The sequence below is a fragment of the Trichosurus vulpecula genome, chromosome 5, assembly GCF_011100635.1.
Source record: "Trichosurus vulpecula isolate mTriVul1 chromosome 5, mTriVul1.pri, whole genome shotgun sequence".
In the NCBI taxonomy this organism is placed as follows: Eukaryota; Metazoa; Chordata; class Mammalia; order Diprotodontia; family Phalangeridae; genus Trichosurus; species Trichosurus vulpecula.
The window spans coordinates 126,686,689-126,713,167 of NC_050577.1; the positions used below are offsets into that span (position 1 = coordinate 126,686,689).

General features: G+C 37.0%; 1 protein-coding gene and 1 pseudogene across 6 annotated transcripts in view; both read left to right on the top strand.

The window, feature by feature from the left end:
• The window catches only part of CADPS2 (calcium dependent secretion activator 2), a 730,659-nt gene that overhangs the window by 345,195 nt on the left and 358,985 nt on the right, over positions 1–26,479 (top strand). The gene's annotated exons all lie outside the window — the stretch shown is intronic.
• Positions 22,042–22,568, top strand: LOC118850112 (annotated as a pseudogene).

Consider the following 26,479-nt stretch of genomic DNA (forward strand, 5'->3'; position numbering starts at 1 on the left):
CAGATACTTACTAGCTGTTTGGCTCTGGCCAAGTCACTTACCCCTATTTGCCTCAGTTTCCTCATCTGTAAAATGAGCTGGAAAAGGAAATGGCAAACCACTCTAGTATCTTTGCCAGGGAAACCCCAAATGGGGTTTAACTTGGGCATTGTGGGATAAATTTAAAGCTTTACACTTAGATTCAAAAAATCAACTTCAAAATAAAAAAGAAGTGGGATTTTTGGTTAAACAACAGTTTATATGAAAAAAGATCTTAGAATTTTATTGGACTTTAAACTCAATATGAGTGGGCTCTCTGAGGTGGCAGCCAAAAAAGCTAAATTTGATCTTAGGCTGCATTAAGAACAGCAAAATTTTTAGGAATAAAGTAATCATTCCTCTCGACTGTATCCTAGTCAGACCTCATCTGGTGTTCATTTCTGGGCACTACAGTATGGGAAGGACATTAATACGCTGAAGTACTTCCAGGGGAGGGCAAACGAGGTTGATGAAGGACCTTAAGTTCATAGTATTTGAAGATAGATTAAAGGACCTGGTCATCTATTCTGACTGAGAAGACTACAGGGTAAGGGATTGGAATGATAGGTGTCTCTAAGGATCTGAAGGGCTGTCCCATGCAGGGGGTAAGTAGGCTTGTTCTGTTGTCACCAGAGTGCAGAACCAGGAATAATAGACAGAAGTGGCCAAGAAGTAAATTTGGCCTTCATGTGAGGAAAACTTCCTAACACCTAGCATTGTCTAAAAGTTGAACAAAGGGCTATTGAAAGTAACAGGTTGAAGTCTTCAGTCATAGGCTAACTGAATACTTCTTCACAATGTGGTAGAGAGGATTCTAGGTCAGGTTCTGATGGACTAGTTTCCCCTAAAGTTCCTTTCAGCTCTGAGATATCTTGTGATTCCTTAATCAAAAGCTACCACTATTATAGCTTTCAAATCCATTTCTTAAATGAACAAAAAAATTTTGTCCACGATTATAGATACCATAAAAAAGATGATCCATTCTGAAATTGTATTATGTTGTAGAATGTTAGAAGCTTTATTGATACACAGACATATTCTGGCAAACATGATCTTTTCTCTGACAAATGATGTTACCTATGCTTCATATAAGCATCATCATTATTAATTTATTATATTATTCATATTTATTGTATACTATAAATACGATATTTTATCAATTATACAGTATATAATACAATACAATATATAATTACAATACAATACAATAATTTTATTAATTATATAAGTAATGATTATTAAAGCCATTGTTAAATTGACATTTCTATAACACATCATATCTGAAATGTATACAGTAGTCATTCTATACTTTCATTTAGTTCTCTAGAGAATTTTACAACACACAGCTTTAGTTTCTTTTTAAGAAATAGGAATGAGCCAGGCTGTGATGGTAAGGCCAAATAATATAAGATTTCTCACATAAACTCCATAGTCAGGGATTTATGGCCTTTTCCCAGGGTTAATCTAACAAAAGCTAATGATAAAGCTTTGAATCTTTAGGTAATGAAGCTCCCTCCCTTGGATCACTGATTTGCTTTGTTTTTATCAACTTGATTTTGGCTTGCCTTCTATGAATCCTCTGTTAGTTTCTTTTTTAACATGGTATATCAATGTTTAAATTGTCTTAGTTACTTTTCAGCAGTTTTTTTAAAATGTTTGAAGACATTCTATTATGAAAAACATAGATGTTTTTATATGAATGTCCTGGTTAAGTAAAATGGGAATGCAAGATAAAATAAATTGTTCTCTTAAAAAAATAGATTCTTTCAATTTTGAATAGATATTTATGCAATTGAGTTGGATTGGATTAAATATCTCCCATTTTGCTATTAAATAGATTTTTTAAAAAAATTATATGTAAGAGATCATGTTGTGTTTGTCTTTCATTCTGGAAGAGGATCATGACATCATGGAAATGATGACTTGACTTGCAGGTGACTTTGATTTGAGTGAGGGAGGGCTGTGGAAGGTCACCAGCCTCACTTTCTCCTCCACAGTCATCTGGGTCGAGTGGCCTGATGTTCACCAGGATGACTGGAGATGGTCCAGGATGCATTGGGAGACCCTGGCCCTTTCAGGTTAAGGTCTTTTCAGGTCTCACGTTGAGTGAGGTAATGCTCATCCAGTGAACAGGCATCTTTTTTTTTTTTAAATACATTTTTATTATTATCTTATGTTTTTACATTAACCTTTATTTCCCATTGCATATCTCTGCCAATCAGTTTTAGTTCATTTGAAGTTTGAGCACTCCCGAAACTATATTTATAGGTTAATGCCACATTCTTGGAGTCATGTTCTATTTCCTACCTTTGCTTCCATATTCTGTATATACTTTTTTTTTTTTAATGCAATTTATTTATTTAACATATTTGGTTTTCAGCATTGATTTTCACAACAGTTTGGATTACAAATTTTCTCCCCCTTTCTGCCCTCCCCCCCCACTCCAAGATGGCGTATATTCTGGTTGCCCTGTTCCCCAGTCAGCCCTCCCCTCTATCACCCCCCTCCCCTCTCATCCCCTTTTCCCTTCCTTTCTTGTAGGGCAAGATAAATTTCTACGCCCCATTGCCTGTGTATCTTATTTTTTAGTTGCATACAAAAAGTTTTTTTGTTTTTGAACATCTGATTTTAAAACTTTGAGTTCCAAATTCCCTTCCCTCTTCCCTTCCCACCCACCCTCCCTAAGAAGTTGAGCAATTCAACCTAGGCCACACCTGTATTATTATGTATAACCCTTCCACAATATTCATGTTGTGAAAGGCTAACTACATTTTGCTCCTTCCCAACCCATCCCGCTTTATTGAAATTTTCTTCCTTGACCCTGTCCCCTTTCCAAAGTGTTTGTTTTGATTACCTCCACCCCCATCTGCCCTCCACTCCATCATCCCCCTGCCTTTTATTTTTTTTTTTTATCTTCCTCCCTCTTCTTTCCTGTGGGGTAAGATACCCAACTGAGTATGTATGGTATTCCCCCTCAGGCCAAATCTGATGAGAGCAAGGTTCACTCATTCCCCCCTCACCTGCCCACTCCCCTCCTCTCCTAGAACTGCTTCCTCTTGCCACCTTTATGGGAGATAATCCACCCCATTCTATCTCTCCCTATCTCCCTCTCTCAGTAAGTTACTCTCTCATCCCTTAATTTCATTTTATTTCTTTTAGCTATCTTCCCTTCATCCTCAACTCACCCTGTGTCTGCTCTCTCTCTTTTACATATATATATATATATATATATACACACATACATACACATACATACATATACACATAGATACATGCATACATACACATTCACTTATATATATACATAAACATATATATATGCATATATATATATGCATATTCCCTTCAACTACCCTAATACTGAGGTCTCATGAATCATACTCATCATCTTTCCATGAAGGAATGTAAACAAAACAGTTCAACTTTAGTAAGTCCCTTGCAATTTCCGTTTCTTGATTACCTTTTCATGCTTCTCTTGATTCTTGTGTTTGAAAGTCAAATTTTCTATTCAGTTCTGGTCTTTTCACTGAGAAAGCTTGAAAGTCCTCCATTTTATTGAAAATCCATATTTTGCCTTGGAACATGATACTTAGTTTTGCTGGGTAGGTGATTCTAGGTTTTAATCCTAGCTCCATTGACCTCTGGAATATCGCATTCCAAGCCCTTCGATCTCTTAATGTAGAAGCTGCCAGATCTTGGGTTATTCTGATTGGGTTTCCACAATATTCAAATTGTTTCTTTCTGGCTGCTTGCAGTATTTTCTCCTTGATCTGGGAGCTCTGGAATTTGGCAACAATATTCCTAGGAGATTTCTTTTTGGGATCTATTTGCGGAGGCGATCGATGGATTCTTTCAATTTCTATTTTGCCCTGTGGCTCTAGAATATCAGGGCAGTTCTCCTTGATAATTTCCTGAAAGATGGTATCTAGGCTCTTTTTTTGATCATGGCTTTCAGGTAGTCCAATAATTTTTAAATTATCTCTCCTGGATCTATTTTCCAGGTCAGTGGTTTTTCCAAGGAGATATTTCACATTGTCTTCCATTTTTTCATTCCTCTGGTTCTGTTTATAATATCCTGATTTCTCATAAAGTCACTAGCTTCCACTTGCTCCAATCTAATTTTTAAAGTAGTATTTTCTTCAGTGGTCTTTTGGACCTCCTTTTCCATTTGGCTAATTCTGCCTTTCAAGGAATTCTTCTCCTCATTGGCTTTTTGGAGCTCTTTTGCCATTTGAGTTAGTCTATTTTGTAAGGTGTTGTTTTCTTCAGTGTATTTTTCAGTATTTTTTTGGGTCTCCTTTAGCAAGTCATTGACTTGTTTTCATGGTTTTCTCGCATCCTTCTTATTTCTCTTCCCAATTTTTCCTCTACTTCTCTAATTTGCTTTTCCAAATCCTTTTTGAGTTCTTCTATGGTCTGGGGCCAGTTCATGTTTTTCTTGGAGGCTTTGGTTGTAGGCTCTATGACTTTGCTGTCTTCTTTAGGCTGTATGTTTTGGTCTTCTTTGTCACCAAAGAAAGAATCCAAAGTCTGAGACTGAATCTGGGCGCGTTTTCGCGTCCTGGCCATATTCCCAACCAACTAACTTGACCCTTGAGTTTTTCAGTGGGGTATGACTGCTTGTAGATTACAGAGTTCTATGTTCTACGTTTGGGGGGGAGGTGCCAGCTCTGTCAGAGCCGCACTCCTCCTTCCCCAAGGACCCCCAGTCCAGACTGGGCTCAGATCTTCGGCAGGCTGTGCACCCCTGCTGTGATCCGCCTCTTAATTCCCCCCACCAGGTGGGCCTGGAGCCGGAAGTAACAACAGCTGTAGCTGCCCCACCTCCGCTGCCCCCGGGGCTGGAAGCCGAACCGCGAACTCCTTCCACTCCCGCAGCTTTTCCCACTAACCTTCTCCGCAGTCTTTGGTGTTTGTGGGTCGAGGGGTCTGGTAACTGCTCACGTATTCAGGGCGCTAGGGCCCCCTCCGCCCGGCTTCTGGACTGGATCGTCCACGCTGCTCAGGCTGGGCTCTGCTCCACTCCATTCCCAGCTCCCAGCTCCGTGTGGAATAGAGCTCACCCAGAGACTATGCGGGCTGTCCTGGGCTGGAGCCCTGCTTCCCTCTGCTGTTCTGTGGGTTCTGCCGTTCTAGAATTGGTTCAGAGCCATTTTTATAGGTTTTTGGAGGGACTCGGGTACGGAGCTCACTCTAGTCCGTGCTTACCAGCCGCCATCTTTGCTCCGCCCCCGTGAACAGGCATCTTTAAGAAGTTAATCAAGGGATGGCCTCTTTAATCAAAGCTTAAAAAAAAATCAAACTGGGAGGGGAAGACCCTCAGGGTTCCTGCCCAAAAGAGAAACACTTACTGTTTTATTTTGCAACATGGTTGTGCCCTAGTGTTTTCCCTTGGTTCTTCCTTGAAGAAAATGCTGGAGAGTCAGTGCACTTAGAATATAATGGTTTAAGTTTCAATATTAATCACATGCACAAAATTGTGTATTTCAGAGACCAATAGTATTCATTCATTCTTGAAGGAATGCTAATCATTTTAGCATCTTTTAAAGAAAAAAAATAGTAGCCTATCTCCTTAAAGGGAAGGGAGTGGGGGTGGCAAGAATACCCATTAGAGAAAAAAGAAGTGAGGTGAAGGTCAAGTCTACAGAGATTTTTCTCCTAATGCAAAAAGTAACATTATCCGCACTAAGCACTTTTGTAGCCTTGAAATACAAGTTCTTTCAGCCTAGCATGTTTTCCTTGCTTTCTATGCTTGAAAAAGCAACATTTTTTTCAGTGTCTTTTCACTGCAATAAAAAGATTGAATGTAATTCCTTTTTTACAATTTCCAATGAAAATGTAAGGAGTAATAAAAGACTAATTTACTTGAGTGAATTTTTCTCTAATTGGTCTCTTTTCCTCCGTTTAGTGGATTCCTTTTCAGCATTCAGCACAAAACTTAACAGTGGTATTTTTGGTTCAGGGATTTTTTTTTCTTCTAAAGTGAAAATTGCCAGGATACAATCCAAGAATACATCAGAATTAAGAATGACTCTTAGGATGTGCTCTCTTCACCTGCTCTCTTTGGTGTTCTCTTATCATTTATGGTCTTTTCTGCTTCTGTCTTCTCTCTCCTCTGCTGCCTCCTGTTGACTTCTTTCTCTTTATACTTTGTGATACTTTGCCTTTTCTGTGGCTCTATTGCAAAACTGGTCATTTTCGTCACTTTAACTCTGTACCCTCAGGTAGTATGCTACTCTTCCCCTGGTCCATCTACGTGTCGTATTATCTGATTGTGGTTACTTTCTACATTCCCATCCTTTTTGACGAATCTATGTTTTTCACAAAATTCAAGTGAGACATTTTAAAGTTATGTAATATTTTTAATTGTTTTACTACTTTAGTTTGAGCAAGACAGTTATATTTGATCAACTGTCTTATATACCCCTTCCCTGTATGAATACCTGGAAAGTGAAATGTTGTGTTTTATTGGGATTCTTTACAAAAAAAAATCATAGTTATTCAGAGAATCTTGTGTTTTCATATCAAGCAGTTCCTTTTCTGTTGGTATTTTTATGGTTGGATCATTTGTTCTTCAGCTTAGCTTTATTGTGAGAATATAAATGCTAGAATATGTGAAGAACAATGATAATTCATAAAATGTAATACTTGTGAAATTATTTCTTGGGCCCAACTTTAGTATTCCACAGTTGATAGGCACCCCATTTCCACTACAAAAGAGCTACTGTTAATATTTTTGTATAAATAGGTCCTTTTTTCCCTTTTCTTTAATCTCTTTGGGGTACAGCCCTAGTAGTGGTATTGCTCAACCAAAGGCTGCGCAGTTTTATAGCCCTGTGCGTATATTGAATCCAAATTTGACTGGCTTTCTGGCCAGTCCTCTATCCACTAAACCATGCTGCCTTCACTTGGAAGATCAAGAAAGATCACACTGTGAGATTACTAAGAAGGCAAACACAATATTAGTTGACAAATAGAATAAAAAATGAAATCAAATGAGAAACATTTCTCATGTCTACAAACAATCTTAAGAGTTTATAGACAAAAATGAAACCAAGAACTCTGAGGTTAACAAGAATGTGTGAGGGAAGTGAAGGAAATGAGAGCTCATGGAGACTGAAGATTCCTAGTAGAGATAATGGAGAGATGACTGTAAAGATTTTCTTTATAATCTGTGTCCTGAAATAGCAACACAAAACTCCAGAATAATTGGGCACTGTGGAGTAAATTAGAAACTTTGAAAATATTCTTTGGCTCTCAAAAAGTTATCCTTCTTAAAAGTAGCTCTTTTATCTTGTTTAAAAGAACTCCAGTTGTTATAGGAGCTATCAGATTTGCTCATTGTTCATATTAATCAGCTTTGATAATGTTACGGACCATTTTCACAATGCTGCTTAATGGTTTTCGGAAGGTTTGGTACTGAGTCACTATTAGTGTAATTAATAATGTTCAGATAAATCTTAAGTAATTAGAGTCTCTATTTGCTTAATTCCCCTATCGGTAATTGGAAGGTTATTAAAATTTTTAAAACTCCACATAGCTGCATTCTTATAATGTTATAGGTGTGAATTGAATTCACATCAGTAAGAAGATTATAGTATATATAGCAGTTATTTAGTCTCTAATGCCTGCCCCATCCCCAGTGAAAGCATCTTAGCTGGCAGAATTTCTGTGTAAGTTCAAAAGAAAGTAATTTCTCAATTTAGTTCCATTTTTATTATCATTTATATATTAAAAATCTTGGTGATTTACATAGGCGTTATTTCAGAGGGACTTTATAGATTGGTCACTGAAGAACATTCAAGTAAATGTGAGCAATTACTTTTTCGGGCAGAAGTTTTCCTAGAATGTGATCATTTATCAAGTGGATTGTAAGGCAGTTGAGGCAAAAATCAAAACTTTTCTACAAGTAAACATGCATTCTAATTATACTTTTAATGTAATATTATATGATAAAATGAGGAAAATGAGAAAAAAAATCGATGCTATTTTGAGTGTTTTGTTTAAATTGGGAAAATGATGCATGGAAAAACCTTAAGAAATACTTATTTAGATTTGTTGTTTCATCTCTAATTTCTTTTTAAAAACTTATTTTATTCTGAACTTAAGAAATAAAACAAGCATTTCCATAACAAAGTGGAATAGAAAAACAAAAGATTGCATCTGAAATTGCAGGTCCATTTTATACAACTTGTTATTCCTTTCAAATATACAGCAAACTTTTCATGTAATTTTCTTTTTTTTTCCTCCTGCCCCCCCCCCCGCCAACTTTTGTACGGCTACCATTAGACATAAATCTGCACTGTGGATATATACATATATGTGTGGATATGTATGTACATACATATGTACATAACATGTATACATACACACACATACACGTGTCATTTCTTTTTCTGAATACAAACAGAATCATTTTTTTAGGTTGTACTGTGTAGTCATGCAAAACACTTCCATAATAGTCACATTGTAAAAGACTAACTATATTTCGCTCCATCCTATTCCACCCCCCATTAATTCTATTCTCTCCTTTGACCCTGTTCCACCTCAAAAGTGTTTGCTTCTGATTAACCCTTCCCCCCATTTGCCCTCCCTTCTGTCATCCACCCCTCTCATCCCCTTCCCCCCTAATTCTCTGTAGGGTAAGATAGATTTTCCTACCCAACTGAGTGTGTATGTTATTTCTTCCTTAAGCCAAAACCAATGAGAGTAAGGTTCACTCATCCCCTCACCTCCCCCTCTTCCCCTCCCTTGTAAAAGCTTTTTCTTACTTCTTTTATGTGAAATAATTTACCCCATTCTACCTCTCCCTTTCTCCTCCCAGTACATTTTTCTATCACCCCTTAATTTTATTTTTTAGATATTATCCCTTCATATTCAACTCACCCTGTACCCTGTCCCACCCCCCACCCTCCCCTCTCTCTCTGTCTGTGTCTGTTTCTGTCTGTCTGTCTGTCTCTCTCTCTCTCTATATATATATATATAGATAGATAGATAGATATAGATACACACACACACACACACACACACACACACACATATATATATATATACATACATACATACATATGTGTATACATACACACACATATTCTCTCCAACAACCCTAATACTGAGAAAGGTCTCATGAGTTACAAATGTCATCTTTCATATAGGAATGTAAACAGTTCAATTTTAATAAGTCCCTTATGATTTCTCTTTCCTGTTTACCTTTTCATGATTCTCTTGAGTCTTATATTTCAAATTGAAATTTTCTATTCAGCTCTGGTCTTTTCATCAAGAATGCTTAAAATTCCTCTGTTTCATTGAATATCCATTTTCCCCCTGAAGGATTATACTCAGTTTTGCTGGGTAGGTGATTCTTGGTTTTAATCCTAGCTCCTTTGACCTCCGGAATATCATATTCCAAGCCCTCACATCACTTAATGTAGAAGCTGTTAACTCTTATGTTATCCTGATTGTGTTTCCACAATACTTGAATTGTTTCTTTCTGTCTGCTTGCAATATTTTCTCCTTGACCTGGGAACTCTGGAATTTGGCTACAATATTCCTGGAAGTTTTCCTTTTGGAATCTCTTTCAGGAAGCAGTCAGTGGATTCTTTCAATTTCTATTTCCCCCTCTCATTCTAGAATATGAGGGCAGTTTTCCTTGATAGTTTCTGGAAAGATGATGTGTAGGTTCTTTTTTGGATAATGGCTTCCAGGTAGTCCAAAAATTTTTAAATTATTTCTCATGGATCTATTTTCCAGGTCAGTGGTTTTTCCAGTGAAATATTTCACATTGTCTTCTATTTTTTTCATTCTTTTGGTTTTGTTTTATAATTTGTTGATTTCTCACAAAATCATTACCTTCCATTTGCTCCATTTTAATTTTTAAGGAATTATTTTCTTCAACGAGCTTTTGGACCTCCTTTTCCATTTGGCCAATTCTATTTTTTAAGACATTCTTCTCCTCCTTGGATCCCTTTTGCCATTTTTGGATCCCTTTTGCCATTTGGGTTAGTCAATTTTTAAGGTGTTATTTTCTTCTGTATTCTCTCTCTCTCTCTCTCTCTCTCTCTCTCTCTCTCTCTCTCTCTCTCTCTCTCTCCCCATACCTACCTCTCTCCCTCCCTACCTCCCTCTCTCTCAACATTTCCTGTGACATAACTTCCTTTTCCTGTCAGGAAGCTCCGCTCACCACATGTGACTTAGGCTTCCTTTGACTTAAGCAGGTCACATGGCCCGTCAGTGGGTGGGAAAGATCTTCAACACAGTATCAGGTCAGCTACTGCTCTGATGGTATATTCTTCAACTTGAAAAGGTTATAAGACAAGACCAAAGTAGAGAGAGTGATGGTGCATGATTTTCTGTTTGCAGATGATTGTGCACTCAATGCAGCCTCTGAAGCTGAGATACAGCAAAGTATCATTTCTCTGCTTCTTGTGTAAATTTTGACCTAACAATTAACAAAAAGAAAACATAGATGCTCCATCAGCCACCACCACACCTTCCATAGGTGGAACCATTGGTTATAGCAAATGGAGAAGTTCTGAATGCTGTGGATAAGTTCACTTACCTTTGTAACATACTTTCCAGGGATGTACACATTGATAATGAGGTTGATGTATACATTGTCAGAGCTAGCTCAGTGTTTGGGTGGCTCTAAAGGAAAATGTGGGAGAAAAGAGGTATTAGACTGGCTGCCAGACTGAATGTCTACAGAGCCATTGTGCTGACCTGATTGTTGTATGCCTGTGAAACCTGGACAGTATACCAGCGCCATGCCAGGAAACTGAATCACTTTCATTTGAATTGTCTCAGAAAGATTTTGAAAATCCCTTGGCAAGATATGATGATACCAGACACTGAGGTACTTTCTCGAACTAAATTGTAAAGCATTCAAACTCTGCTTCAAAGAGCATACCTCTGATGGGCTGGCCACATTGTTTGAATGCAAAACATACACTTGCCAAAAAGACTATTTTATGGAGAATTCACACAGGGCAAGTATTCACATGGTGGTCAGAAGAAGCGACACAAGGATACTCTCAAGGTGTTTCTTAAGAACTTAGGTATTGATTGTGTGACATGGAAGTCACTGCCACAGGACTGCTTTATATGGTGCACCCACATCAGAGATGATATGCTCTATAAGCAAAGCAGAATTGACATAGCTCAAAGGAAACACAGGATGCATAGGTTTAGAGAATCCACCCCAAATGTTCACATGGACTATTTGTGCCCCATCTACGATAGAGCATTCTGAGCTCATATTGGTCTGATCAGCCACAACCTGACACACTGAAACTTGACTATAGCATAGTGATGTCATTTTGGTCCTCTTTGAGAAGGAAGGACAACAACCAACAACCAACAAATAAGAACAGTTGAGATATGAGTAAGGGTACAGTTGATTTGATAGGATAAAGGAACAAAGGACTCAAGAGGAGTACAATATAAAGTTTTACTTGTTCAGCAAGGGATTAAGATAAGGTAGGGAAGATTGTATAGCCTTGAAGGAGTAATGACCTGGGAAAGCATGAGAGGAGAAGAGATTGGAAGTTATGGTAAGGGTGAAGAACATGTTTGAAGTTGCATGGCAGAAGGAAAGGTGGAATGCCAAAAGACTGCAAACAGATACATTCTAGAGTCCGTGAGCATGGATGCAGGAAGAAGGTATGTGAGTGGTGGCAAGGTCAAGGGCAGGACTTTATCCTGTGTGTCGCTGTGACAGGATAGAAAGTAAGTCATGGGAAATGAACAAGTTGAGGAAGTTATGGTGTTTGGGAGTATCAGTAGGTATGTTGAAGTCCCCTAGTATGAGGGTGGATTTGCAGAGGAAAGACAGTCAGTTTTGAGGAAAGAAGAGTATCTTGGAGGCCCATAGATAATAGATATAAGAATCTTGATGATGTGATAAATATGGATTAAATAAACTTCAAAGGAGGAGAACTTACTGAGTAAATGGTGGGAGTAAATGGCATTGGCATTGTCCAGCTCTTTCACCATGACCAGTGAAACAGGGTTTTGTGTGAAAATGAAACAAGTGTTGGAAAGGTTAGGCAGGGAACGTGTGTCATCAGGAGGGAGCCAGGTCTCCAAGAGTGTAAGAAGATAAAGGTAGTAGGAAAGGTAAGGTCTCCAAATGAAATCTCTTTTACTACGTATGGAATTGTAGGTATTCCAGAGAGTACAAATGAAGGGTTGGATAGATTTATAGCTGGAGCTTAGGAGCAGAAGGGTTGAAGGGGATGGAAATAAGGAAGCAGTCAGTCCTACAGAAAGGTTTGAACAGTGGCCCTTGAGAGTACAGAGTCACTGGGATGGGATAGATATAATGGAGTCAGAGATTATATGTGTGTGTATGTGTGTATACACACATATACCTATATGTATTGCATATGTATCTCCAACAATTACAACCTACCAGAACTAACTCTGCAATCTTTTTAAAAATATTTTTTGAATTTTATTATTTATTTTTAATGTTCCTTTCTAAATTTTGCCTTCCAAATTCTCTCCCTTCCTCCAACCTCTCCCCCCACCCACAGAGAAGGCAAGTAATATGATATTAATTATACACATGAAATCATGAAAAACATTTCCATAGCAGCTATATTTCAAAAAAAAAGTAAGAAAAATAAATAAAGTGAAAAAATTGTACTTTAGTTTGCACTCAGAGTTCATCAGTTCTTTCTCTGAAGGTAGACAGCATTTTTTCATCATGAATCCTTTGGAATTGTCTTGGATCATTGTATTGATCGGAATAGCCATATCTTTCACAGTTGATCATCATTACTGTTACTGTGCACAATAATCTCCTGGTTCTTCTCACCTTACTTTGTATAAGGTCGTATAGTGTTGCCATGTTTTTTTTGAAACTATCTCCTTCATCATTTCCCGCAGCACAGTAGTAGTCTATAACAATCATATACCACAGCTTGTTCAGCCATTCCCCAAGTGATGAGCAGCCCCTCAATTTCCAGTTCTTTGCCACCACAAAAAACTGCTCTAAATATTTATTTATGTAAATAAAGGTCATTTTCCTTTTTCTTTTACCTCTTTGGGATACAGATCTAGTAGTAGTATTGCTGAGTCAAAGGATACGCATGGTTTTATAGCCCTTTGAGCTTAGTTCCTAATTGTTCTCCAGAATGGTTGGACCAGTTCACTACTTCACAAGCAGTTCATTAGCGTAATTATTTTTCCTCTTGTTCCTTCCAGCATTTGTCATTTATGATAGTTATGAGGTGGTACCACAGAGCTGTTTTAATTTGTCTTTCTGTAATCAATAGTGATTTAGAGAATTTTTATAGGACTATAAATAGCTATGATTCCTTCTTCTGAAAATTGTCTGTTTATATCCTTTGACCATTTATCAGTTGCAGATTGGCTCTTATTTTTATAAATTTAACTCATTCCAATACTCAGGATGCATTTAAGAAATAAAGTTTTTTTTTCAGAGAAACTTGTTGCAAAACATTTTGTTATTACTTCATAGTCTATGCTACCTTTTATCCAACAATGTTCGATCTAAGATATCGGGCAAGTTTCCTTGATAATTTCTTGGAATGTGATATCTAGGCTCTTTCTTTGATCATGTCTTTCATGAATTCTTAAATTAGCTCTCCTGGATCTATTTTCCAGGTCAGTTATTTTTCCAGTAAGATATTTCACATTTCCTCTTCTTTTTTCTCATTTTTTGTTTTACTGTTTATTTGTTTTACTGTTTCTTGATGTCTCATAGAGCTTCCACTTGCCCAATTCTAGTTTTAAGAAATTATTTTCCTCAGGGAGATTTTGTAACTTTTACCATTTGGCCTATGCTGCTTTTTAAGGAGTTCTTTTTATCAGTGATTTTTTGTGCCTTTTTTTTACCATTAGGACAGTTCTGTCTTTTAAGTTGTTATTTTCTTCAGTAGTTTTTGTGCATGTTTTACCAAGCTGTTAATTCTCTTTTCATAATTTTCTTGCATCGCTGTCATTTATTTTCCCAAATTTTCCTCTGCCATTCCGATCTCTTTCTTTAACACTTACAGAAATTCTTGTTGGGTTTATTTCCAATTAGCATTTTTCTTTGAGGCTTTGGTAGTAGGTATTTTCACATTGTTGTCTTCTTCTGAGTTTGTTCTTGGTCTTCTCTGCCATGATAGTGGCATTTTATGGTCAATACTTTTTTTGTTGTTTGCTCATTTTTCCAGCCTGTTTCTTGACTAAGTATTCTTAGGCTGGAGAAAAATGTCTCAAACTAAGCTTTTGTTTTCTCTGATGCTCCAAAATTTGATTTGAGCAATTATTTTAAAGTGGTTTTGAGGGGAATGTTGACAGAGTTCAGCTGTTTCCTCTAATCTGCCATCTAGACTCCTTTACTTCCCCCCAACCCCCACCCCAAGCTCTTTGTCCTCAATTAATCTTTGAGGAGTTAGTTCAGGTAGGTTATTATTGTCCACAGGAGTTGGTCTTTATATGGAGTTGTCGCAGAGCGTTGGAAAACTCAGGAGTTAAAGGAGCATGGAATGTTACCCAGGTGGGAGCAAGTCAAGCAAACTAAAAGTAGCTCAAGAGGGTGCATGGCATGCAGTGGAAAGCAAACATAGCAGACCTTCCTTCTGTTAATTATTCCAAATTATACATATACACATACACAGACTGTATATATAAAATCATATGCATATGTGTATATGTAGACTAGATAGAGATTTTATTTGTACATAGGTTACATGCTGTCTCCCTCATTAAACTGTAAGTCCTTGCATACAAATACTGTTCCTAAGTTTAATATATGAAGCTCTCTAAAATTTATTCTTCACCTCTCTACCTATGTCATCCCCAATCAGTAAATTACAATGTCTTCCTCTTGCTTTGAAGATCAAATACAAAATCCTCTGCTTGGCATTCAGAGCCTTCATAATCTGGCCCCTACTTAACTTTCCGATCTTCTTATACCTTACTCTCCACCATGTACTCTTTAATCCAGTGACACTGGCCTCCTGGCTGTTGCACAGACAAGACACTCCATCTCTCGGCTCTGGATGTTCTCTCTGGCAGCCGCCCATATCTTGAATGCTCTCCCTCTTCCTCCTCTCTGCCTACCGATCTCCCTAACTTCCTTTAAAGTCCCAATTAAAATTTCACTTCCTATAACTTTGGTATCTACCTTGAATATTTTCTCCTCCTCTCTGCCTACTGACCCTCCTATCTTCCTTTAAGTCCCAATTAAAAATTCACTCCTTATAACTGTGGTATCTATGTTGAATGTGTCATTACATTATTATATTAATTTATCCATGCTTACTCATCCTGTGTGACTATTTCTATCCCACTCAAAATATAAAAGAAAGGAAGGGCTTAGTACCTACTTCATAGGGATGTTATAAGAACCATAAAATATAATATTTGTAAAAGTGCTTTGCACAGTACCTGGCACATAGTAGGGAGTATATAAATGATTATTCCTTTTTTATTCCATTCCCCATCAAACAGGCATATCACAACCCATCAGTTTATACCCATGCTGCATAATTTTTGTCATTCTTATCCCATAAATCCTCCAAAGATAGATTTACCCAGTTTGGTGTGAGTGCCGTTCTCTGGTTTCTTTAATATTTCTTGGGTACCAGGGAAGAATTTAGGTTTTTCATTTGCTGACCTCTATTTTTACATTTCCTGAATAATATCCCCTTGGCCACTTCTTTTACTTAAATTATCATTAAGGGTATTCTGCAGCCTACTTGTCCCTCCCATATCCCTTTCTACTGCCCTGTACTTAAATCACAATTTTGATTCTTCAGAGATTTTAACTGTCCATGATTAACAGCCATATACCATCATCAATAGAATATTGATCTTAAAAATGTGGGTCATTGTGTCTGCACCTTGCCATTGCTAAAAACACTGAGTAGTAACCAGCGCACTCTTTTTTTCTGTTCAGTTCTGGTCCCAGGTCATATGCAACATCAGTGCCTGTTCAATAAATGGATGGCTGTCTTAAAGAACTGCTTATTCCATAACATGTCATAGGCTGGACAAAAGGCATTTTTCTTGATTTTCCACTGTGTAGATTTTTATCCTTAATATCATTTGAATGGCCACTGATATCATTGAGAAAGCCTTTTATAATATTTTGGTCTGGAGGCTGTCAGGGCAGTGCCTTCTGCAAATGAGTAACTGGAGCTCCTCATCACCTATAGAGTATCCCTTCAAAGTTGAAATTCTGTTAAGGACTTCTATGATTAATGACAAGGACCTTTGGGAAGCCTGTGTCTTTCTATTTTATGCCTTGATGCTGGTAATCAGTACATTGTTAAACAAAATTATCTTTGTAGTAGCACCTGTCAAGGAGTTTGGTATCAGTTCAACATATGCATAAGAGTTATGATGGAGAAGAGCTTTTAAAACTTTTCTTTTCCATGCCAAGTAAAATGTGAGCTTCATTTTGTTTTGGAACAAGAATTAGACATTGCAGCATATATTATTTATTTATTTTCCTTACACATTAATTGTATGACTATTAGATGTAGCCTGCTGTAAGAAATATTATTTCAAAAAAGCCTGCTGGTTACATTTTCAAATTTTCATCAAAAGATCCACTGGACATGTTTGTACATCATTCTCATAAAGATTTTATAGATATGAGAAAGTAGGCCTATGGTTTGATGATATGCTCTTGAGGACCTTTTTGAGAATTATGCAGTCTGATTTTTTCCCCATCATTTCCAGTGATCTCCCTGTACCCATTAATTTTCAGAACCAAAGGCCTTTCTTAGCCTTCGTTTTTGACATTTCTTCAGTAATACAAGACATTCTATCTCCTGCCTCTCTGCCTTAACACAGACTGAAATTCCCCTCTTCCCCATTGCCTGGAACATTCTCCTTCTTTGTCTCCATTTCTTGAACGACTAACTTCTTTCAAGGCTTCAGCTCAGGCATTATTTCTTTCCAGTACCCTTTTCTGATGCCTCCACATGTCATTTATTCCATCACTTAGTATTTTCTTTTACTATATCTTGTATTTACTCATCCTGGAATGCCCCCAAGTGGAACATAATTTCCTTCATGTCAGGGACTGTCTCAATCTTGTATTTATGTCCCCAGGACATAGGACATAGTAAGCATTTAATAAATGCTTATTGATTGCTTGATTTGATTACTACTGCCTATTACCTTGAGCAAGTCACTTACGTGGATTTCAGTTTCCTTCTCTGTAAAATGAGGAAATTATACCAAATGATGTCCAAATTTCTTTCTAATTGAAAATTCTATTATCCAAATGTAAAAGGGACTGGATGGAAGCTTTGTAAATGAATCTCCATACCTTGTAGTTTTTTTTTTTTTTTTTTTTTTTGCTGTACTCTGAGTTATATCCACATATTTTAGACCTGAATTGCTAAAGACAATAACCTGACAAAGAATCAGAATGGAAATACTGCAAAATGCAACTTCAAACCTCTAACTTGAAGATTAAACACTAGGTTTGTGTAAAACTATGAACAACAGGTGGAATTTGAGAAAATTACCCTATAAAATGAGTAGCCCTCAGAAAATTTTATGCCCTTTGTTGTTTCAAGGCAAATATTGGTATGCTTTGCAAATCTGGACACAAAATACAATCATGAAAAGATGGTTTCCTTATTGTGCTTCTCTGATAATTAATTCAATTTTTCAAAATATGTGAAAACTTAATTTTCCCAATATCTTAAGATAATAGAAATAATGTTTGTAGAATTTAATGTATTTACTGCCAAACTATGAATTAAAATATATAATATTTTCCTACCTTATCTTATTTTCACTTCTGTAAAACCTGTTTTGGGTTTCTAAATCTTTTTATATGGCTGCCTCATTATAGCAATTTTATTCAATGGGAATTGGAACTGCTACAAACTATCATATTTTCAAAAGCCAACAACTCCTACTGCTAAAGTAAAGGTGCATTGCAGGGGCTTTTATTCACTTAAAGAATAACTTTGCAAGTCTGAATTCTCATAAATAATACATTTGTGAAAGTGAAGAAAGACAGTACATTTTCATTAAATGCAAATTTTATGCAAGAATAATGTATTCTTTTAGTATTTAATATTTTGAAAATAGAAGGATAATTAGTGTTAATTCCTGAAAGTATTCAAACATGCCAATTAAATAGAAAATATTTTATGCATCTCATAGTTACTGCCTTTTGTGCTGAGTTTTTAAAATTAATTCATTATGGAACTAAAAAAAACTTTTCAAACTGCATGTCCTTTCATTTTGAAATGCTATACAAATAATACAAGTGGCACCAGTTTTCATGGTAGAAATCTGTGAATTATAGAAACTGAGGCAACAGTTCCAAGTATTATCCATATATTAGCAAAGCTAGCAATTGCAAACAAATAGGGTCCAAAGTTCCTCAGTAACCAAGGACACTTCTTACAATCTAGGCAGTTCTTTTATAGTCGTAAAGGAAGAACCTCAAAAATAGAAAGTGATACAATCTGTAGCAATGTGAGGGTGTTAATGAGCTACCAATTGGCTAGAATCAGAAAATGGGGATATTCAGCCTGGGGCACCAGCAGCTTAGATTTCTTGGAATATCTGACATCAAAGCATCTTCAAACACATTTGACCTTTTCTTAAGAAAGTTTGTCCTAAAAGTGCGTAGTGGGTGACTTACAAGAGTGAAATAGAGAAGTAAAGGTCCAGGATTAAGGAGTTTAAAACTTACATAATGATGGAGAGTAGCAACTTAATTAAGCATTATTGAAACAGTAATATATATATATATATATATATATCAAATTTTAATATCATGCAGTTCATATATTCATACTAGAATGTTTTTATTTATTTGAACCACATGGAACCTCCACATTTATGTTCATGAATTGCATGTTGTTTGTAAGAAAATATTTGAAGTTTAGACTACGAACACCTTAACAACAGGGACTGATTTTTACCTTTCTTTGTGTCCCTGGCTCTTAGCACAGTGCCTGGCACATGGTAGACAATTAATGCTTGATGACTGGACCTGAAGGTGTTCTTGCTGTAATCAGGCTCTACTAATTCTGAGAACTCTTCTTTCCCCATTTGCAAACATTTATTTGTAAGCCTTTGCTTGACCAAGTAAAATGGGAAACATAAAAACATGATAGCCAAGAACAGGCACCTTCTCTGGGCTTAGAGTCCTATTTACTCTCACCACTCATTAATCTCTGAATTTTTTTCTCTTTGCTCATGGTGAAATTTCCCATACTGATTTTACTTTTAAAGTACAGAGACAAAAGAAAGTTGGAAGTAGGAATCACCATGAACAGTATCAGGTGAAAATTCTAACTGGGCTGTTTTTGCCCAGCTAAGACTGGATCATAGCTGGGGTAAAGTGGTGGCTGATGGCATTAGCACATTGGCTGAAGCCTGCTGGGAGTTTTAGGCTAAGAGGGTAGAGCAAGATTTGCTTAAACTGGACTGTGTGGGGTGGCGTGCAGGGCAAGATGGGAAGTAACTCTGTAGCACCTTCACCACTACCCCTTTTATGGTTATTCAGTTAGGGGTGGGGAGAAGTGGATGAATTCAGAGGCATTCTTCCTTTCCCCTTTTTAGAGAACAAAGTCTTTTCCCTCTAACTTTCTTGATCTCATATTTTTAAAGATCTCTCTAGAAAGAAAAACTTTTGAAAATCTGACTTTACAACTGATCCATAGCACAAAGGGATGACTCCAAGAGGTAACCCACAATAATAGTTCAGGGCAACTGATTCATTTCCAACTAAGAAGACTTAGGGAATTGTATGACTAGTCAGGACCCAGAAGATTCCACCATTTCTCTCAGTGAAGTTGTCAGTGTATATGGCCACATCCTAATTAGAAAAATATAATCAAAATCCCAAATAATGAGTCACTACCCTCAAGTCAACAAGAATTTATCCAGTCCTTATGATGTGACAAGCTCTGTGCTAAGTGCTGGAAATACAGTGAAAATAAAAACAACCCATTCACTCAAGGAGCTCACATTGTAATGGAGCAAACAACATGCATACAACTATGTTCACAGGAGAGAGAGAAAATATATCTCAGAAGGAATCCTCTAACATTGTGAGGAAAACTGAGCAAGGCTTCTTGCAGAAAGTAGGATTGGACTTAAATCTTGCAGGAGTCATTTTGAAGAAAGCTGAGAATTCTTTTGGAAGCATCCCTAAAATACAAAAGGCAATAATAAAAGTCCTCTAAAGCAACCCTTTAAGAGAATATCCAGAGAGTGTTGGAAGGGGAAGCACTAAGAAGGGCCAAACAGCCTATTATTTATAAGGAACTGTAATTCCAGGAGAAGGCAGTTGATGAGGTGTGCCTGGTGTGGCAAGCAAGAAGACACTATTGTAAGTGCTACCTGGCTTACCTTTGGGAAACATAGAGAAGCATGGTCACATCTTTCACTTCTGGTTGGGGAAAGAAGAACTCATCTCAGACAAAAAGCGTAACTGAGTGCTTGGAAGAAGAGAGCACGATTAGAACCATAGAGAATGTCCTGAAGGCTACATCAGTATGTCTCCTTCCTGTCAGGGCTATAGAGAATTGCCACATTGAAGTAGGAACTGATTGTATCAATACACTTGACTTGGCCTACAGTTAACCAGGACATTAAGGGAGAATTAGACAAAGGTGTCTGAACTGGGAAGCTGAAGTATCTTTAATCAAATTGGCCTCTATGTGATAGGGTAAAAAAGGACCTGGAGGGCACTATAGCGGCCCTCTAGTCCAGGAATTGTTCACTTTTTGTGTATCATGGACACCTTTTGAAGAATGGCGAAGGTTGTATAGTCCTTCGCAGAATAATATTTTTCAATTCATAAAATAAAACGTGTAGGATTACAAAGGAAACCAATTATTTTGAAATCGTTATTAAAATATTTGTAAAACAAGATTATGGACCTCAAGTTAAGAACCACTAATCTGTTCCAGCCTCCTCATTTTATAGATAAGAAAAGTGAGGACCAAGAAATTTAAATGACTTGCCTGAGGAGGCAAAGCTAATAACATCATGACAACTCTCCCTAAAATATTTTTCTAAAATTTTATTTCACAATTAAAAAACTTTAAGTGGTCCCATTGAAGTATAAATTTTTTCACTTTATATTTAAGGTTCTTGCTTTCTTCAGTCTTCTCCCTTTTTGCCCCCTTACATATACTATAGTTAAACTGGACTAATCCCGATTCTCAAAATGTACTCTCCTGTCATTGGCTTCTACCCAGAATTACCTGTTTCCCACCAAGACTATTTTTTAAAAATCCTAATCTGTGTAAGGCTCGGCTCAAATGACTATTCTTCCATGAAGCCTTCCCTGATGAAGACAGACAAAACTAATGGCTCTTTTAATTGAATTATAGTTGTACCATGGGTGCTTCAATGTTATAGCATATCGCCTTACATTATAGCTATTTATTAGTCCACAAGCATTTAGGTGCTTAGTGTGTGCTAAACATTCTGCCAAATGCTGGGGAAGCAAATAAAGGCAAAAATATGGTCCCTGACTAGGCCTAAAGGGCAATAAAACTATGTATATACGCTTTGATGTAACAACAATGCTACTAGGTCTGTATCTCAAAGAGATCAAAGGAAAAGAACCTATAGATACAGAATTATTTATAGCAGCCTTTTTGTGGTGGCAGAGAATTGGAAATGGAGGGGATGCTCATCACCTGGGAAATGGTCGAACAAGGCGTGATATATGAGTATGATGGAGTACCACAGTGTTGTGGGAAATGGTGAGGGAGGTAGTTTCAGAAAAAAACATGACAAGACCTATAAGAACTGATGCTAAGTGAAATGAGAAGAACCAGGAGATCACTGTGCATAGTAACAGCAAAGTTCTAATGAAGATCAGTCAGCTGTGAATGACTTGGCTACTGTGATCAATATAATGATCCAAGACAATTCCAAAGGACTCATGATGAAAAATGCTATCCATGTCCAGAGAGAGAACTGAGGAGCTCTGCAAACTGAAGTATAATTTTCTCACTTTGTAGTTCTTGGTTTTTTTCAAAATATAGATGGCAGTGGGGAGGAGTGATGGTGGCAGGGAGTGCGGGGAGCTGCCTGGATGCACTGGGCCCTGGGGAGCTGCTGTCAGCCTCTCATGCTCTCTCCCTGCTGCCTGAGGCCTACGGCAAGTCCCCTAACATTGAGATGGTTTGGGCCATAAAGGCTATGCAGTACGCTGAGGTTTATCACAATTTGATTTCTTCAGTTGACCTACTATTCCTGAGACTCACTAAGGTGGATGACCAGATCTGGAGAACTTTGGGAAGCTCAAGATAGATGTGTTGGACCCAGAAGAGCTCAAATGAGAACCAGCTAAAGAAAAGTGGAGACCATTTTGCATGAAGTTCAATGGTATTGTTGAAGATTTCATCTATGGTACGCTGCTGCGGCTGGACTGTACTCAGGGGTATAGTGAAGAAAACGCTATCTTTGCGACCAGGATACAATTTTTTGCTATTGAAATAGGTAGGAACCGGGAAGGCTGTAACAGAGCTGTTTACAACAGTGCTCAGCAGAACGGCGCAGCAGAGAAAAACAGCACTACGTCCAGGTAAAGTTTGTAGGAGCTACCAGTCTTTCAGATCACTGAATCTAATATCCAAGATAACTTACAGGAACCTTTGTGGATTAAAGAGGCATCATTATTTGGCATCTGCTTGGTGTAGTTTCCTGATTGGACCATTGGAGGTATCACACAAACTCTTCTCAGGGTGTACAAAAGAAGTAGTGTTCAGAACTGTTCAATGGGCAATTGATTAAAATATAATTGGTCTTAAGACTAGTATGGATATAGGCCATACCTTAAGAAAAGAAAATATGCAAAAAGTGTGTTCACGAACTTTTTATGGGAACTTTTATAAAAAGGACTTTGTTTTAAAAAAAATATGGCTAATATGGAAATATTCTTACATGATTTCACATGTATAATTAATATATTGCTTGCCTTCTCAGTGGGTGGGGGAAGGGCTTGGAGGGAGGGAAGAATTTGAAACTCAAAAGTTAAAGAGAAAAGAATGTTTAAAATAAATAACAAATTCAAAATAAGAAAAAAAATAAAGCTTTAAATGACAGGAATCCTAATGAAATGGGGAAAACCATGATTTTAGATTGCGTAGTAGTTCCTAAATAAATACTTGATGACTGACCAAAAACCATATTGTTCCTGTCTTCAAGAAACAGGCACCTAGGTGGCACAGTGGATAGAGGCCCAGGCCTGCGAGTCAGGAAAACCTGAGTTCAAGTCTGGCACATTTACTAGTGTGTGACCCTGAGCAAGTCACTTAATTCTGTTTGCCTCAGTTTCCTCATCTGTAAAATAAATGGGAGAAAGAAATGACAAACCACTCCAGTATCTTTGCCAAGAAAATTCCAAATGGGGTCACAAAGCATCAAACACAATTAAAACTACTAAACAACAACCTCAAGAAAGATATTCAAATGGAAACCGCATGTGAGCAACTATATATAATATATATGTAACATACATATATATATACACACATATATTTATATACATGTATATAAATATATGTAGGTATATATAAAAACATATACACACACAAGTTACAGACAGTGAAAATTGGAGTTATTCTCAGAAGATACTAATAGCGGTGGAGAGTGGGGGAGATTGGAAATAACTTCTTGGAGATGAGATTTGAGCTGATCTTTGAGGAAAACCAGTTAAGTCAGTAGGTGATAGTGTGGAGGGAGAACATCCCAGACGTGGTGAATAGCCAGTGAAAAGCCTCAGAGTCAGGAGCGATGGATCATCATGTTCAAGGAACAACAGGAAGGCCAGTGTCGTTGGATTGTAGTGTACGTGGAGAGTGTATGAAAACTCGAAATATAAGAAAAGGCAAGTTTTGGAAGATTTTTATACTAGAAAGGCAGGAAGGGGCTGAGTTTGAAAGGTTTTAAATGCCAGAGGATTTTATGTTTGATCCTGGAGGTAATAGGGAGCAGCTGAAATTTGCTGAGTAGTAACATAATGTAATCATATCTGCCCATTAGAAGTATCACCTTAGCAAGCTGAATGCGGGATGAATCTGAATGAGGAGAGATTTGAGGCAGGGAGACCAAGGAGAAAGCTGTTTCGCTAGTCCACCATGAGGTGATGAAGGCCTGCATTGAGGTGGCAGCTATGTGATTACATACAAAACGTGTTGTGAAACTAGAAAGTGCAGGATTTGGTGATGCATCTCAGTGTCCCACTTAGACTGTGAACTCCTTAAGGACAGAGATGGTGTTTTATTAAAAATAGTTTAAGTACCTCAAAATATTTTAATTCAATGTTATTTTAAGTTTGAAATTTTCTTTCTCCCTCACCCTGCCTCCTGACATTGAGAAGGCAAGAGAAACAAAACCCATTACAAATTCCTATAATCAAGCAGATCAAATTCCTGAAATTCAGTGTAATAAAACAGTTTAATGACTTACAACTTTCACTGGATGGAACCTACAGGTGAATGAATTTGCATTCATCCTCACTACCAAGTGTAGATTAGGGCTGAGTCATCGCCATCCTGGGGGATGTTCAAAGGTTTCATAATTTGGTTGGAATAAAGAGGTTTGGATGTAGGCAACTTTTCCTCGTGGCTACCATATATGGCCCTGTTGAGACTGGTTGGAGGGCTGGCTACAGACAACAATAGAAAGCTCAGTGTTTAGGTTGAGCTGGTGTCTTAAGTGAATCTTTCCTTGTTTATTCTGTTCATTTTAGACTATATTCACTTGAAGATTCCTCCTAATGAAGGTTGTAAATTCTCAATTGCTCTAGAAAATCTCATATTTAATTTCTCCCAATTTAACTATGTCAGTCTGTAGATGACTCTCTATCATTGGGACTATATTCAAAGCCTGGGATGAATCCATCTACCATAATTTTTTATCTCTGAAAATCTGCATCTCTGTGAACTCCTGTGAGCTGGGTGGATGAGAAATGGCAAATAGAGAGGACTCGGGAAACACTTTGTACAATTAAGAAAAAGAAAAAAAGAAAAAAAAATCCAGGGTCAGGTTGAAGGAAGTAGAAATTTTGATTATTTTTTCTACCTCTTTCTATACCACTTTTTCTGTGATGGCAGTGGAAGAAGCAAAGAGGTTAAGCAGGGTCCCTTTTCTGTGTCTGCAGACCCACTCTACCTCTGGCCTATGAAAAACAAAGTATGTAATAAAATAGATTATTAAGTCAAGTTGGTGTCTAATTAAATCTTCCCTCTACAGAGGATCAGAACCTATCAAGAGAGATGTAGTCAACAGTATCTCACTAGTTTTATATTTTATTGTTGGGTTGCCAAACCTCAAATTACGGCTCAGCAAGGCCTCATGTTAGAAATAAGAGATCTCATAGAAGGGTCAGGTTTAATCAGGGAGAAAACAAGTTCAAATTTGGATGTGCTGAGTTTGAGCTGCCACTTACAGGTAAAGATGTCCATTAGGCAGTTGGATATGTAGCACTAGAACTCAAGGGAGAGATTAGGGTTAATAAGCTATATGAGACTTATTTGCGTAGAGAGATAATTGTGATTTCATCAGTATAAATACTCCTGCCACCAATGTACAATCCTTTAATGCTTTATTATGGTCCTAATAAGTCCAAAATTATGAAAATGATTAATAATAGTAGTGATAATGGTAATAATTGTGTATTCAGTCTGGTATTGAGCCTCTCTAAACTTAGGCAGTTAAAAGATATGCAAAGTGTCCCAAAATTTTACTTTAGTTTTTGATTTTAATTGCTTAAAGTCTTAGTATGATATTAAGCTTTAATTGCTTAATCACTGCAACTGTACTCAAAGCCCTTTTAAGGTTGGTATAACTAACTATGGCTTGCATTCCATTGGCATAGCTTAAAAACAAACAAACAACAACAACCAAAAAAAAACCCAAACCAGGGCCATCTCTAGCACACAATGCAGTAACAGAATAGGATCTAGTGGAGATACCTATGTATTATAGATTAACAGAAGTTTATTAGAGGAGATCTTGTTTAGATTTTTAACCAAGTTATTTACCACGTCTCATTTATTTTGTTTACCATCCATAGCCTATGGTTAGCAGTCTCCATTTTTATCCAAGAATATCTTCATATTATAGAATTACAAAAACAATATTTTATTACTCATTCCTTTTGCTACCAATCTAAGTTCACAATTGGGTAGTGCTATTTCCTTGTCATTAACTTTGCGTTTATCATTGGCAAATGAATTTCATTTCTGAATATGTAATTTTATTTACATAGTCACAGAAATAAAAAGATTTATTTTATTCAGTTTCATGATGTCGTATGCCTTAATTGACAGGATTTGAGAAAAGGTACCATAGTAGACATAATTGCAGGTATCATTTTGTTAGAAGTGCAACAGGAAAGATTTCTGTGGTATATTTTCCAAATATAAAGTTCAGAGTGTTTCGTAGAAGATGAAAATTCTTTTTTTTTTTTACAAACTAATAGTAAATTAAGCAT